Here is a 13,457-nt window from a genome sequence, read left to right as displayed (position 1 = left end):
GGTCTTCCACAAGCTGTCATCTGCCCAAGCTTTATCAGAAGAATTATATTCGCCATCAACATCTAAACATCCAAGACCAAAAAGCCAAAATGTCTTTACAAAGGCATTGTCTGCCATGTTAGTCCATGTAGAATGGTACAAAAATGTCTGGAACCCAGGAATTTCTTCCTTATGTATTGTTATTATTAAAGATCCATTAAATTTGTAAACAAAATTAGAAAACTGATAATCAATAAAACTATCCTCTCCCATTGAAGATATCCAAACTTTTCCTGTTAGGCCAGGAGACCAAGATTCCAGAAAGCCAACAAATAAGGAAGCTGAGCAATATAATATTATGACATTAGCAGAAGAGTCCTTAATTATTCCTAATGCTTTAAAAGAGCTTTCCCTATTAAGATTTGGATCTTGTGATATAGAGGTTAAGAAGTCAACACATATTCCATAACTCCCCATTTCCTTTTTCAGTTCCATGCTTGCTCGCTGGTTGCTGTCATCAACTGATGTAATAATCCCCACCCACGTCCATTTGAAGTGGGTTAACAACTGAATGATGCAATGAAAGAGAGAAAATTCACTCTGACCTATATGGTAAAGTGATGGCCAGATTTGCCGATCATTAAACACAGATTCAAGTGCCCCATAACTTATCTGAAACAAAAATATTTACATCTACATTTAGGTTCTGCCTTCTATCTGCTCTTCAGTTTTAAATACAATGAAATCCTTTCCTACATCAGCATTTACTTAATTTTCAACAGTTAACAAGATGTAGCTTAGTATGTAGTTTTCTAAATATAAATGTAATTTGTCATTAGATTACAATCTTTTATGGCATTTAAGTTATCAAGAATTGTCTAGCATAACCCCATTTCAATACAGAATACATTTTTGAATTCCTCAAATATATACGATTAACTTTGTGTTCAGATCTCTGGAGGTGCTTCAGAAAGCTTTAATCCCTGTATCAGGTATGGCACCTGTTAAAACAAATATCAAATTACTAAGTAGTCTTAAATTAACTCTTGGATTAAAATGTATATATTTTTATGGGCATGATGGAAATTATACAATATAAAGGTTAATAATTCTGACATACACATGTATATTATTATGCCAAATGTATTATTTTACAAAATGTAAATTTATAATTGGCGGCATGTAAGTAAATAGCCCAAGCCCCCATAACTTTTAGTATGATATCACCAATAACATACTGTATATACTATTGACTCTCAATAATTATAAAAAATTGCCATTATCGTGTTCCTTACATAACTACATCAATATCATTGGTGTAATTACTGTTATCTGCTAATAATCTCTGCAAACTTAGAATCAGAAACAGGCAAAATGATCTTCCTATAGTAATGAAGGGATATGCACGTTGCGATTCTGCTTATTCAATTAAGATGATCAAACCTCAAGCTGTACATTGTCTTTAAGTATACAATAGGATAAATAGACATCTAAAGACATGCACAAAAAAAAGCTGCAAGTCAAGATAGACAGTGCTAGCTGTCCTGGACCTGAAATGGAGTATATTTACTAAACTACTTATATTCTTTCCAAGAAGTTTATGTCAGCACTCCACTCACTAACCCTCCGATACACATGGAGGGGTAAGTCCTCTTGGCTATCCTTTGCCCGGATGGTGTTGCCTAAGAAGTTGGGAGATCTAGCTTTGCCGGACCTGACCCGTTACCAGGAAGCATGTATTTTTACCCAAATCCTTCAAAAACCTTTGTTTGACATGGAACGAGCCCTTTACACTGCATGCCTTGCTACAGATTTGGTATGGCTCCCTGGCTCACTGAGACTTAACTACCCTCATTCCCCAAACTCTCTCCTAGATGCTCTTAAATTCTGGGATAGAACTATTTGGTCCTCTAAAGACTCCATCTTTCCAACTAGCAACATTTCTTTACTTACAGTCTCTACACTGCTCCCTGATTTTAATATCACTAGCTGGAGTTGAGGGACACTCTCTTCCCTCACACATTTTTTTGCCTCAAGGGTTTTTGCTCCTTTGCGCAGCTGCAGGATAAATACAGCATCCTCTATAAGGATTTTTTAAAAATATTTGTGGTTGCAGCATTGGATCAGGGACCTCTGTTGCCATGGCTGCCTGTTACCTCCACCACCGCCTCCTTCTATATACCAAAATAACTAGGGGAAGTAACAAAGGAGGTATTACATTTTAGTATCAACACCTATCTAGCCTTTCAGGTATATCCAACAACTTCCCACAGTAAATGAAAAACGGACCTCAGCACCTCCCTGACCCCTTCCAAATGGGGATTTATTTATGGGAACCTCTCTAAACTTTTCAAATGTGCCAATCATGTGGAAATGTTGCTCAAACTTTTGTATAGGACTTATCTCACCGTGGCTTGTACTCAGAAGATCTGGCCTGACCACTGCAAACTCTGCTGGTGCAATTGTGGGGATATCGGGGACATTATGCATGTGTTCTAGTCGTGTTCCATTATTCAGCCACTCGGGATAGAAGTTTTTGACCTCGCCTGGAAAGTTAAGTCAGATTCCTTGACTCAGACCCCACTTATTGCTCTACTCCACTTTTACCCAGACCAGCCACCCAAACACTATCGGTATTTGTGGGGCCACTTTCTGGTGGCTGCTAAGGCAGCGGTAGCACAACTGGAAACAACCATCCCCACTACCATTCATAAAATTGTTGTCAAAATTCATTTTAGCCCTCGAATGGAGACACTAGACACCCCATATTGCATGGTGCCATCCTCCCTATTGTTAAATGGATGCCCTGGCACGAGTTCACAACTGATGGAGAAGTGGCTAGTATCTTATGTGCTTCAGAGTCAACCAACTCTCTCATCCCCGTCCCGGCTGAAATGTAAAATATGCGTTACTTATCCAATTGGTCCTTAACTACCATGACCTCTCTCCATAATGGATTCCGATAACCACATCCACTCCTCACCGAATGTCCTCTTCTGTTCTCTCCTCACTTCTCTCTCTGGTCTGTCTCTCTTTCTCTCAGACTTCTGCTTAGCTCTCCAGTACTCATACAGGGTCTTTTTCTCCCTTACTAACTCCCTTACTAACTCCGTTTTCTCTGCTCTACTTTCTCCTGCTCCTCTCTCCAGTCTCTGTCCTTCTTCTTCTCAGAGTGCCTCTAGTGGTTTGATGCCCCGCTCTTCCTATGTGCATCTTTTAGCTGTCAAAGTGCCTTTCTGATCTGGCGGGAAATGTAGCTCTCTGCTGGCTGTGATTATTTCAGTGGCGCATGAGTGGCCCGCTTGGGTCGCTGGCGATACACTAAAAATAGCAGCCCTAAACCTAAAAAACCTAAAAAACTGTAGCACTACAGTATTTGCGAATAAAAAACTTCTCATTGTCATTTGGATTTAATTAGGAAGACCAGAATATGGAAATAAACCTCCTATAGTAGCCTGCCCAGGGCCTGATTAAGGGTTCTGGCCGCCCTAGGCTAATACGGCCGCAGCGCCCCCCCCCCCCCTCCTCCGAATATATAGGTGTATAGGAACACTCCTGAATATAAATGTTCAGGTGTATTCTCCAGCATTCAAATTTAGACAGATTGTGCCATTGTCTCTTACCTGTCCTTGCTCTTCTCTCTTGCAACTTTGTTATCCTCTCGCTGGCTTCTGGAAAGTTGGCGTCCTTTTTTGAAAATGCAAAAATGTATTATAATGCAAACCCTGAATGATTAGGCCCTTTAGTTAAAACAAAACACTCCATTATGGCCAGCTAAAAGTACCCCATTGGACAGGCATATATAAGCAATATCTGAATATTTGTTGTCAATCAAATACAAACCTCTACCAGCCCCATCTCACTAATATTTAGTATTCTAGTGATTGCTGAGACCACCCATGTGACCACCACACAATCATGAGATTCTGCCCCCCAAAGCTGCTCTATTTTTTAAATACCCCCTGCAGCCATTTTCCTTAACCACAACCCCCCCGCACAGCCATTTTCCTTAACCCCTGCTGCAGCCATTTTCTTTACCTCCCACCCTGCATCCATCCCCCTTGCAGCTATTTTCCTTACCTCCACTCTGCTAGCTAGCTATCCCCCCCGTCACATCAAAACTCCCCCAGTCACATATATCAGCCCCCCTCCTCTGCCCTCCTTCATACATATCAACCTCTCTACCTCCCTATAGATTTTCATGGCAGCCCCCCCCTCCCACCCTATAGATTTGTATGACAGTCCCCCTCTCCCTCCCTATACATATGCATGACAGTCCCCCCTCTCCCTCCCTATAGATATGCAGGGTAGTCACCCCCCCCCTCCCTATAGATATGCAGGGTAGTTCCCCCCTCCCTATAGATATGCAGGGTAGTTCCCCCCCTTCCTGTAGATATGCAGGGCAGTTCCCCCTCCCTATAGATATGCAGGGCAGTTCTCCCCCTCCCTATAGATATGCAGGGCAGTTCCCCCCCTCCTTATAGATATGCAGGGCAGTTCCCCCCCCCTCCCTATAGATATGCAGGGCAGTTCCCCCCCCTCCCTATAGATATGCAGGGCAGTTCCCCCCCTCCCTATAGATAGGCAGGGCAGTTTCCCCCCCCTCCCTATAGATATGAAGGGCAGTTCCCCCCCTCCCCATAGATATGCAGGGCAGTTCCCCCCCCTCCCTATAGATATGCAGGGCAGTTCCCCCCCCCTCCCTATAGATATGCAGGGCAGTTCCCCCCCTCCCTATAGATATGCAGGGCAGTTCCCCCCCTCCCTATAGATATGCAGGGCAGTTCCCCCCCTCCCTATAGATATGCAGGGCAGTTCCCCCCCCTCCCTCTAGATATGCAGGGCAGTTCCCCCCCCCTCCCTATAGATATGCAGGGCAGTTCCCCCCCTCCCTATAGATATGCAGGGCAGTTCCCCCCCCTCCCTATAGATATGCAGGGCAGTTCCCCCCCCTCCCTATAGATATGCAGGGCAGTTCCCCCCCTCCCTATAGATATGCAGGGCAGTTCCCCCCCTCCCTCTAGATATGCAGGGCAGTTCCCCCCCCCTCCCTATAGATATGCAGGGCAGTTCCCCCCTTCACTTACCTGTAGTTGTGCCAGCGTCGCTCCTCTCCTCAGATCAGCAGATAGGAAGTGAAGACGTCCTGCTTCCTGTCTGTTGCACAGCAACAGGCAGCCTGGCGATTGGCTGTGTGTTGCTAACCACTGACCACCAATGCTTTTGATCGTTGAGCCCTCCACCCCCCCGCGGCGATCCCCAGCGGCGACCCCCCTCCCCCACCCCGAAAAAAAAAATTAATGAAGAAAAAGAAAAAAAAAAGGTAAAAAAAAAAAAAAAAAGGTAAAAAAAAAAATAAATACCCACAGTGCAGCGCCCCCCGGGACCCAGCACCCCAGGCTGCAGCCTGGTCAGCCTAGTGGTTGATCAGGCCCTGAGCCTGCCACTCCTAAAAGTAGTGCAACTGTTTATGTACAAGGGACAAAGGCATTGTCTAGGGCCTGGACCTTATTAACCATGGGCTTTCGGAACTGCTACCCACAGTGCAATTTAAATATTTCATCTCTCTTTTCCTTAAGGCACATTCTTCTATATTAGCCTTTAATCCTGGCTCTTGCAGGGACCGAAGAACAGTCTGAAAATGATTAATATAAGCATTTCAGTGTTCAATATAGATGATGATATCATCAAGATAAACAGAAGCATTATTTTGGTGAGGCCATAGGACTAGGTCCACAAGGCGCTGTACCCCACAGTCAGCTTGATCTGTCAGTAACCTTTTAGAAGATAAAGATTAGAAATAAACTTGGCTGACCCAAATTGATCAAAGAGTTCAGCCACGCATGCATTTAACTTGCAGAAATCCACACAAAATTTGGTACAGCGGATTTAGGGACAAGTACAATAAACTACACCATTCACTAGTGGAATCTTCTATGAAACCTATGCATAATATAATCATCATCATCATCATTGTGAGGAAACAGGGTGCTACTGGACTGAGAACTTTGTATTCATCACCCGTTTCTCACGGTTTAATGTACTTTTTAATGCTTGGCCCAGTCTACGTATATACACACCGGTGCATCGATGTATTATGTGTATTATTATTTATTATTAGGTACATTTTGCCCTTGCTATTATCTGCACAATTGTATGTAGTAGAAATACAAAGAATATTGCCATACTGTGTGAAAATAACAGAGCAGCAGAAATCATTTTGCTTGTGTTAGCTAAGGTAATTACCATTTGTCTCAAATGTCCATTGTTATGAAGTGCATCTTAGATTTGGTTTGTATTTAGAACAATATCTGAGTTAAGTAGTTGGTAGCCCATGTTCCCATGTTAATTAGCTAGATTAACAGGTAATCTGAGAGGTAATTAGGTTAGAACTTCTAGATGATATGTAATGTGCCTCCACAATAATATACTGGCTGAAATATCATTGGGAAATGTATCAATATGTATCAATATAAATGTTATTGTATCAAAATGTGTCATAGTAAATATACCCCCTAGTCTCTTCCCATGATGAACCTTTATGAGGCATGACACATCAGCCCTATCCCTTAACCCAGTGGTTCCCAAATTGTGCGCCTAGGCTCCCTGGGGTGCCTCGATGATCTCACAGGGGTGCCTCGGCCAGGACCAGTGGAAAACAAGGCAGGGGACTATTTGGTAATTATTTTGGCTTAGGGGTGAAAAAATTGAAAAAATTCTGCAAACCCTGAGGGTGCCTTGAACTGAAAAAGTTTGGGATCCACTGCCTTAGCCCCTTTCTCCACATGACTCAACGCAATGGCTTTGTGGATATTTTGCTATTAAGTAATGGAGCAGCAGTAAGATAAATGTGAACAGAGTTAAATGTCATATTGAAACTTGAACCAATATTGCTGGTGCTCACAGATTGTGCTGTGTTTAGACAGAAGACCATATGATTGATGTGTTTAAATTGATAACTCTGTGTGGTGTATAACAATAGAGCAATATGTATTTAAACGAAGTAATAAGTATGTGTTTAAATGTATGTGACATGAGACTATATGGTAATTGCATGTGATATTAATGGAGTAATTTGAACTTGTCAGATAATATGGTTTACTAGGAGATAGTATGTGGCTACATTTGTGGTATATTGTAGTTAGCTTAATGAAATTTTGTACTGTGCGTATAATATTGTTACATATAGGACACTGTAAGACATATTTGTATTTATGAGATTGCACATGTAGTTATTAATAATGGAGCCTACATATAAGGATTTTGGTGCATTAACACAGTTTTGAGACTGTGTGTAGTTTCAAAACGGTGTTAAACAGTGGTGTTTTGTAGTATGGTGGCGTGAGATGGGTTTTATACTGACTTGATACAGTAACTATTTTTCAGAAAACTCTATGAGGTTTTTATGGTACTTCATATGGTAAAAGCTGGAGTAATCGTGGTTGTGTAAAAAGCGTGTCGGCATTTAACAAGACTATCTAGGAGCAACATATTTAAAATGCAGTATTCTCCTTTAGCAATAAGTTATCAGTATACATTGTTTTAAATTGGTTTATGGTATTGTAATGTATTAATACTTTTTTTTACTTAATGTAAAGTTATTTTATTATTTTGTCTTTTCTTGTACGAAAAATGAAGAGATTTGATAGGAACCACATTGGACTGCATGCTAAAACACCCTAAGAAAGCTTATTGTCTTGTTGAACTTAGCAGCAGTAGAGTTAATGCAGCACCTGATGCTATGTTCCATATGCAGTCTCACATTAGTAAACTGGTTTAAGTTCAAGTGAATACTGATAGCTATCCGGAGATGGCATTTCTTGAATCTGAGAAAGACAGTTTATCTAGAGAGTGCTGTGACCACGTTTCAGTGCTGGGCTGTTTGAAGATCTTAGTTCAATGATTATTAGTGACATATATTATTAATGTTATTATTATTATTATTATTATTATTATTATTATTATTATTATTATTAATAATGTATTTATTTATAAGTCGCCACAGATTCTGTAGCGCCGGATACAGAAGCAAGTAACAAATAGATGAGGTAATACACATAAGCAGCACAGATGAGTGTGAGTAATGCTATGGGGACTCACATAGAGTGCAGCAAAATATGACAGGACAAACAAGGGAGTCAGACAGTAGACAGACATGGAACAATAGGACCCTGCCCGTGAGAGCTTACATTCTAGAGGGAGGGGTGGTGAGAGACAGTAGGACCAACTGGGAAAAGATGGAGATCGCAGGCAAGGAAGAGGAGGTGGTGAATATAATGGTTAGCCGGTGGTAGGATAGACGAACTTGAAAAGGTGAGTTCTGAGTGAGTGTTTGAAGGACTGAAGGTTGGGATTGAGTGAGATGGGGTAGGGAGTTCCAAAGATTAGGGGCAGCATGGCAGACATCTTGGATGTGAGCATTGGAGGAGGAAATGGGAGGTGAGATGAGATGGAGGTCAGAGGCAGAGAAGAGTAGCCGTCTAGGTATGTACCTCAAGACAAGGTCAGAGACGTAAGGTGGAGAAATGTTGGAAAGGGTTTGTGAGTGAGGGTAAGAAGCTTAAACTGAAATCTGAATCAGATTGGAAGGCAATGAAGGCATTTGTGAAGAGGAGAAGCAGAGGAGGTGAGGTGGGAGAGGAAGCTGAACCTAGCCGCAGTATTCTGTATGGATTGAAGGTCAAAAATGTGAGAGACAGGAAGGCCAGTAAAAAGGAGGTTGCAATAATCAAGATGAGAAATGATGAGTGAATGGGCCAGGATTTTGGTTGCTTACTGAGATAGGAAGGGATGGATTTTTTGTTATGTCTTATATCTACTGGATATCTCATTACAAGAATTGCTTAAAACAGAGAAGGATGCATGCATTCTTTCTGAACATTGTAAAAAGCATACAGAAATAAGTCTTTAGGTCACTGTGAGCTTTATTTCTGATTCTTCTGTTATTTTAGCCATTAGTGGCAATCACAGATGCATGCAGTCTGCCATAACTGTTTCTCTCATTGTTGAGGTATCAGTGGCTTCTGCTTCATCTATTCAGCATTGACACCTGTAGACTCTGTGTCGCCCGGTACCTAAATGCATTGGGTGAGGAGAGAGGTAGCAAACATCACATTTAGGGTAATATTACCTTTTCTCAAATTCTCAAATGCAGTGACTTAACCTAAGTAATGTTCTCTTTCTGGGCTGAGGATCCCAGCAGGGTCTACCAGCGGGTTGACCTGGGAAACCTCTGCCCGGCTCGACTTGTGATAACTCACACATACGCACGATGTCTGCGAGGCTTGCAACCTAATAAGTAGCGAGTGATGTACAATAAGTTTAACCTCTGAAAAGGGTGATATGATAAAGATCAATTTAACGGCAAGATGTAAAATATGCAATAGCAATGGTAAATTGTATTTAGACAAAGAGGGCCTGATTCATGTTTTGACGTAAGCCCATTTGCTTCCTGTATTTTGCATAAAATAGCTCTGAGCATACTCTTATATGAACCTCAAGCTAATGAACATAATTGCATGCACTTTATGTCTGAATGCAAATGATGCTTAAGACTGCCTACCACTTGAGAGGCGGAACGGGGGAGGGAAGGTGTTCTGATGCAGATGCAGCAGATTCGAGTCCTGGGTTTCCTCTAAGTACGCTTGGTTTCAGCCATGTCATTTGCCCCCACTACAGTACATATGTATAGGTATAAGTGCTGACTCTTAGTGAAGACTGACTTGACATAGTATTGGTTTTAAAATCTACATGCCGTCATACCACTAGCTAGCACAGAACATGTGTATGTAAGTAAGATAGACAATAAAAATTAAAGGTATGTACAGTACACATTAAGGACATATTTATGTATTTAATGTAAAGAGATATTATTACAAAAAACATTTATTTTATTAAAGAATTTTATGTTTGCAAGGGTTGTTTTTTTTCTAATATAAATTTTTGATCATGCTTTCTGGTGTGACCTTATATTGCACTTACCCATGTGCTTGCTCTGTTTATCTACATACAGCAAGTAACATTTAGGCAAAGTGTACTTACACCCAGAGTCAAATGGAAACGTATCTTGAGATCCGCTGTTATTTGAATATGGTCGGATCTACGCTCAAGTTCTGTGCTTTTTTTTTAAACCGCAACTGAACAATAATAGACAGTAATGGCATATTAAAGTCAGTAGATAAAACAATATCTGAAGACAATTTCAAAAAGCAATACTCAATAACAAAAGAAAAGGTGAGTAACACTAATCATTGTGAATTGTACATGTCCATATTTAAGGTGGTTCTACACAATTAGCAAGAGATGCTATATCAATTCCAAGTTAAAGTTAAACTTTTAATAAATCATTGGTTTGTGTGGCTGTGAACATTTTTATTTAACCTACAGGTACATGCCTTGAAACCCCATTATGGCTGGAGTTGCAGCAATAGCAGTAGCTGGAATCTGGAGAAATAGCAAGGAAATAGAAGAAAACAGCAGACAATTGGAAAAATTCCAGACTGCCACTATCCCTGGGTTAGACAAGGACATACTCTGTTCCTATGAACTGGATCTAGGCTTCCTCTGTCACTTTGGTGGTTTGTACAGGACCCCTGACAACTTACTATCTTACTCTCTGGCAGTATCGACCTCTTCTCTGGGATTGGCTGTTCCCTCTTCAAGTCTGGAAGCTCTTCCTTATAGATTGACAGATCTTACGGCTAAATTAGCAGTAGCTTTCTCTGTTAAACATGAAACTTGCAACTCTGTAAATGGTGAAAACCTGCATCTTTCAACTACCAGGACCCCCTCCCCCCCACTCAGCAGTGAGCACTGAGTCCTAGTGTTACAAAAATGAGTAAATATCAGATAGATTGTATAATCAGGTCCAGGGTTTTACAAATAAGTCTGCCTTACATTAATATATATATATATATATATATATATATATATATAAACAAGTATTGAAATAAATGTTGACACAGGAAGTCACAAAAAGAAATAATGGCCTTTCCTTGAGGACCGATCAATGTCTTATGTAACTTAGGTAATCAATATTGATCAGAAACTTGTGTGAAAAATGTAGCAGTGGCCTCCAATACTCAATAATCAGACTGTCCCAATTGCATGATGCAATCCACTTATTTCTTTTTTTTAACAAAAAAAATCAAAAAAAATTTTATAATGTAATTTAGTCTTAAAAAAATATATAAATATATATAAAAAACGGATCAAGTTTTACATTTACATATATTTAAATAAAGTTTATTAAACACATATATGGAGACATCACAATATATAATATAAAACAGCCAATATTTGTTTGAAACATTTTATTAAAATATACTATTAAAACTATAAGGGACTTTATATTATGACAATAATATACAATATATAAGAAAAGCAAAAAATAATAAGAATAACATAATAAATAAACTATGTATCACTACAATACCCTTTGTCCAGACATATAAATTATAAACAACATATTTATTTATGAAAATAAATGAGATAAAAGGGTTCATTAAATCATAGAGGAAAACTACTGTCAATTTAGAGCAGGGTTGTCCAACCCGCGGCCCGCGGGCCGTATGCGGCCCAGCATGCCTGTAAATGTGGCCCAGAAGGAGTTTGGGTTGTGGCAAAGGGGCAGCACTGTTAATGGAAAAAAAAAATCCTGCAAAAAAAAGAAAAGAAAATACTTACCTTGCGGTCACGCGGTCACGTCAGCTGGTACTCTGGCTCCCTCCCTTGTCTCCTCCTACGTGCGGTGCTCGCAGTTAATGTCGGGCGTGATGTCATCGCGCCCAACATCCATTGCGGAGCGCAGCACAGAGGAGTCACCCACGCGAGAAGAACAATCAGCAGCACAGAATTGGAGAAAAGAAGAGAAGAGGACAGGAGAACAAGCCGATTAAAAGGTAAGTTAAGGGGGATTTTTTTTATTATTTCAAGGGACGCTGACCAGTGAATAAAAGTCACCTGGTCCTGGAGCATCATGGACCTTATCTCCCTGCTACATACTTCTTTTTTTTTTAAATCCAGTATTTTTATTGAAATTTTTTAAGATATAAACATACTAAACAACAAAAAGAAAAGAAAAACAATCGCATACATATCGGAATTAAATGACGGAATTTACAAGATTACATTAAAGCATAATAATAATAAATGTGCTATATTCATTCAGGATCATACACCGTAAATGCTTATACATAAGTATGTTACACATGCAGGGTTTATTACATGGACTCAGATACCTATTATAAGAACTGCGGTAGCCATACATTTAAGTAGATAGAGCATCTGTACTAGATGACATAGGATAGAATGGAGACTCTAACCATCTGTACCATATATTCTCAAATTCCTTCAGAGCCTGTCTGCTAGTATAAACAAATCTCTCGTGCCTTATGGTGGTATTGGCAAGTGCCTTCCAATTTTTAACCGTGGGACTCGTCGGGGCCAACCACAGCCTCGCTATACAGACCTTAGCCAACATCAATAACTGTGAAATGTACATTTTTGTCAGTTTATTAACTTTCCCCTTCAATCAGAGCCCAAAGAGACAAGTGGCCGGTGAACTAAGAGACACTTCAATTCCAGTAACCTGAATACATCTCCTGATCCTTCGCCAGAAGATTTGTATACATGAACACTCCCATAGAAGGTGCCAAAAGTTAGCATTGATCGAATTGCATTTCGGACAGTTAGGGGTAGCATCCGGGCGAAATTTTGCCAATCTAATAGGGGTAAAGTAGGCCCTGTGTAAGATAAACACCTGTATTTATTGAAATTTTAATGATGAAATATAACCTTTAGTACTGCCTGTAACCATTTCCCACTCCTTGTCTGATAAAAGGCCAATATCTATTTCCCACTGATTCCTCAAACCATCCAAATCATCTGCAGTGGATTCATACAGAAAACATGAATACATTCGAGAGATCAGACCTCTATAACCCAAGGCCTGTAATTGTTTCCTCAGTGGATCCACCCCAAACACCAAAGTCTCCCCTTTAAATTGTGTGTTTAGGGCGTGTCGTAACTGAAGGTAAGAATAAAACATTGTTCTGGGTACAGAGAATTCCCCAACCAACTGTTCGAAGGATTTAAGTACATTTGTATCATAAAGCTGACCTACCGACACCACACCCAACCGAGACCACTCCCTGGCCCTCTTCACTGTATTCAACTTCTCAAATTTCTTTGCCCCCCAGATAGGAGTATATGGATCAATGTCAGTTTGTTTCATTCCTGCTACATACTTCTACTTGTAATACTAATGGGGCATTATATATTATTCTCTTTGGCCAATTATAAGTTTGTATCCCTTAACTAACATAGTGGTGTAATTAGCAAAACAGGTCACAATTTTGGGTCACAGTGATGTATATGTCAGGTACCGCAGGCCTGGTCAGGGCACCCTGATATACAATGCCTGACTTAAATGCACTTTATAGATATTGCATCGAAACAATACAAAAAGTGATTATAGT

This window comes from Mixophyes fleayi, chromosome 12 (assembly GCF_038048845.1).
Source record: "Mixophyes fleayi isolate aMixFle1 chromosome 12, aMixFle1.hap1, whole genome shotgun sequence".
NCBI classification, from domain to species: Eukaryota; Metazoa; Chordata; class Amphibia; order Anura; family Limnodynastidae; genus Mixophyes; species Mixophyes fleayi.
Note: the sequence above shows the minus strand (reverse complement) of the source record.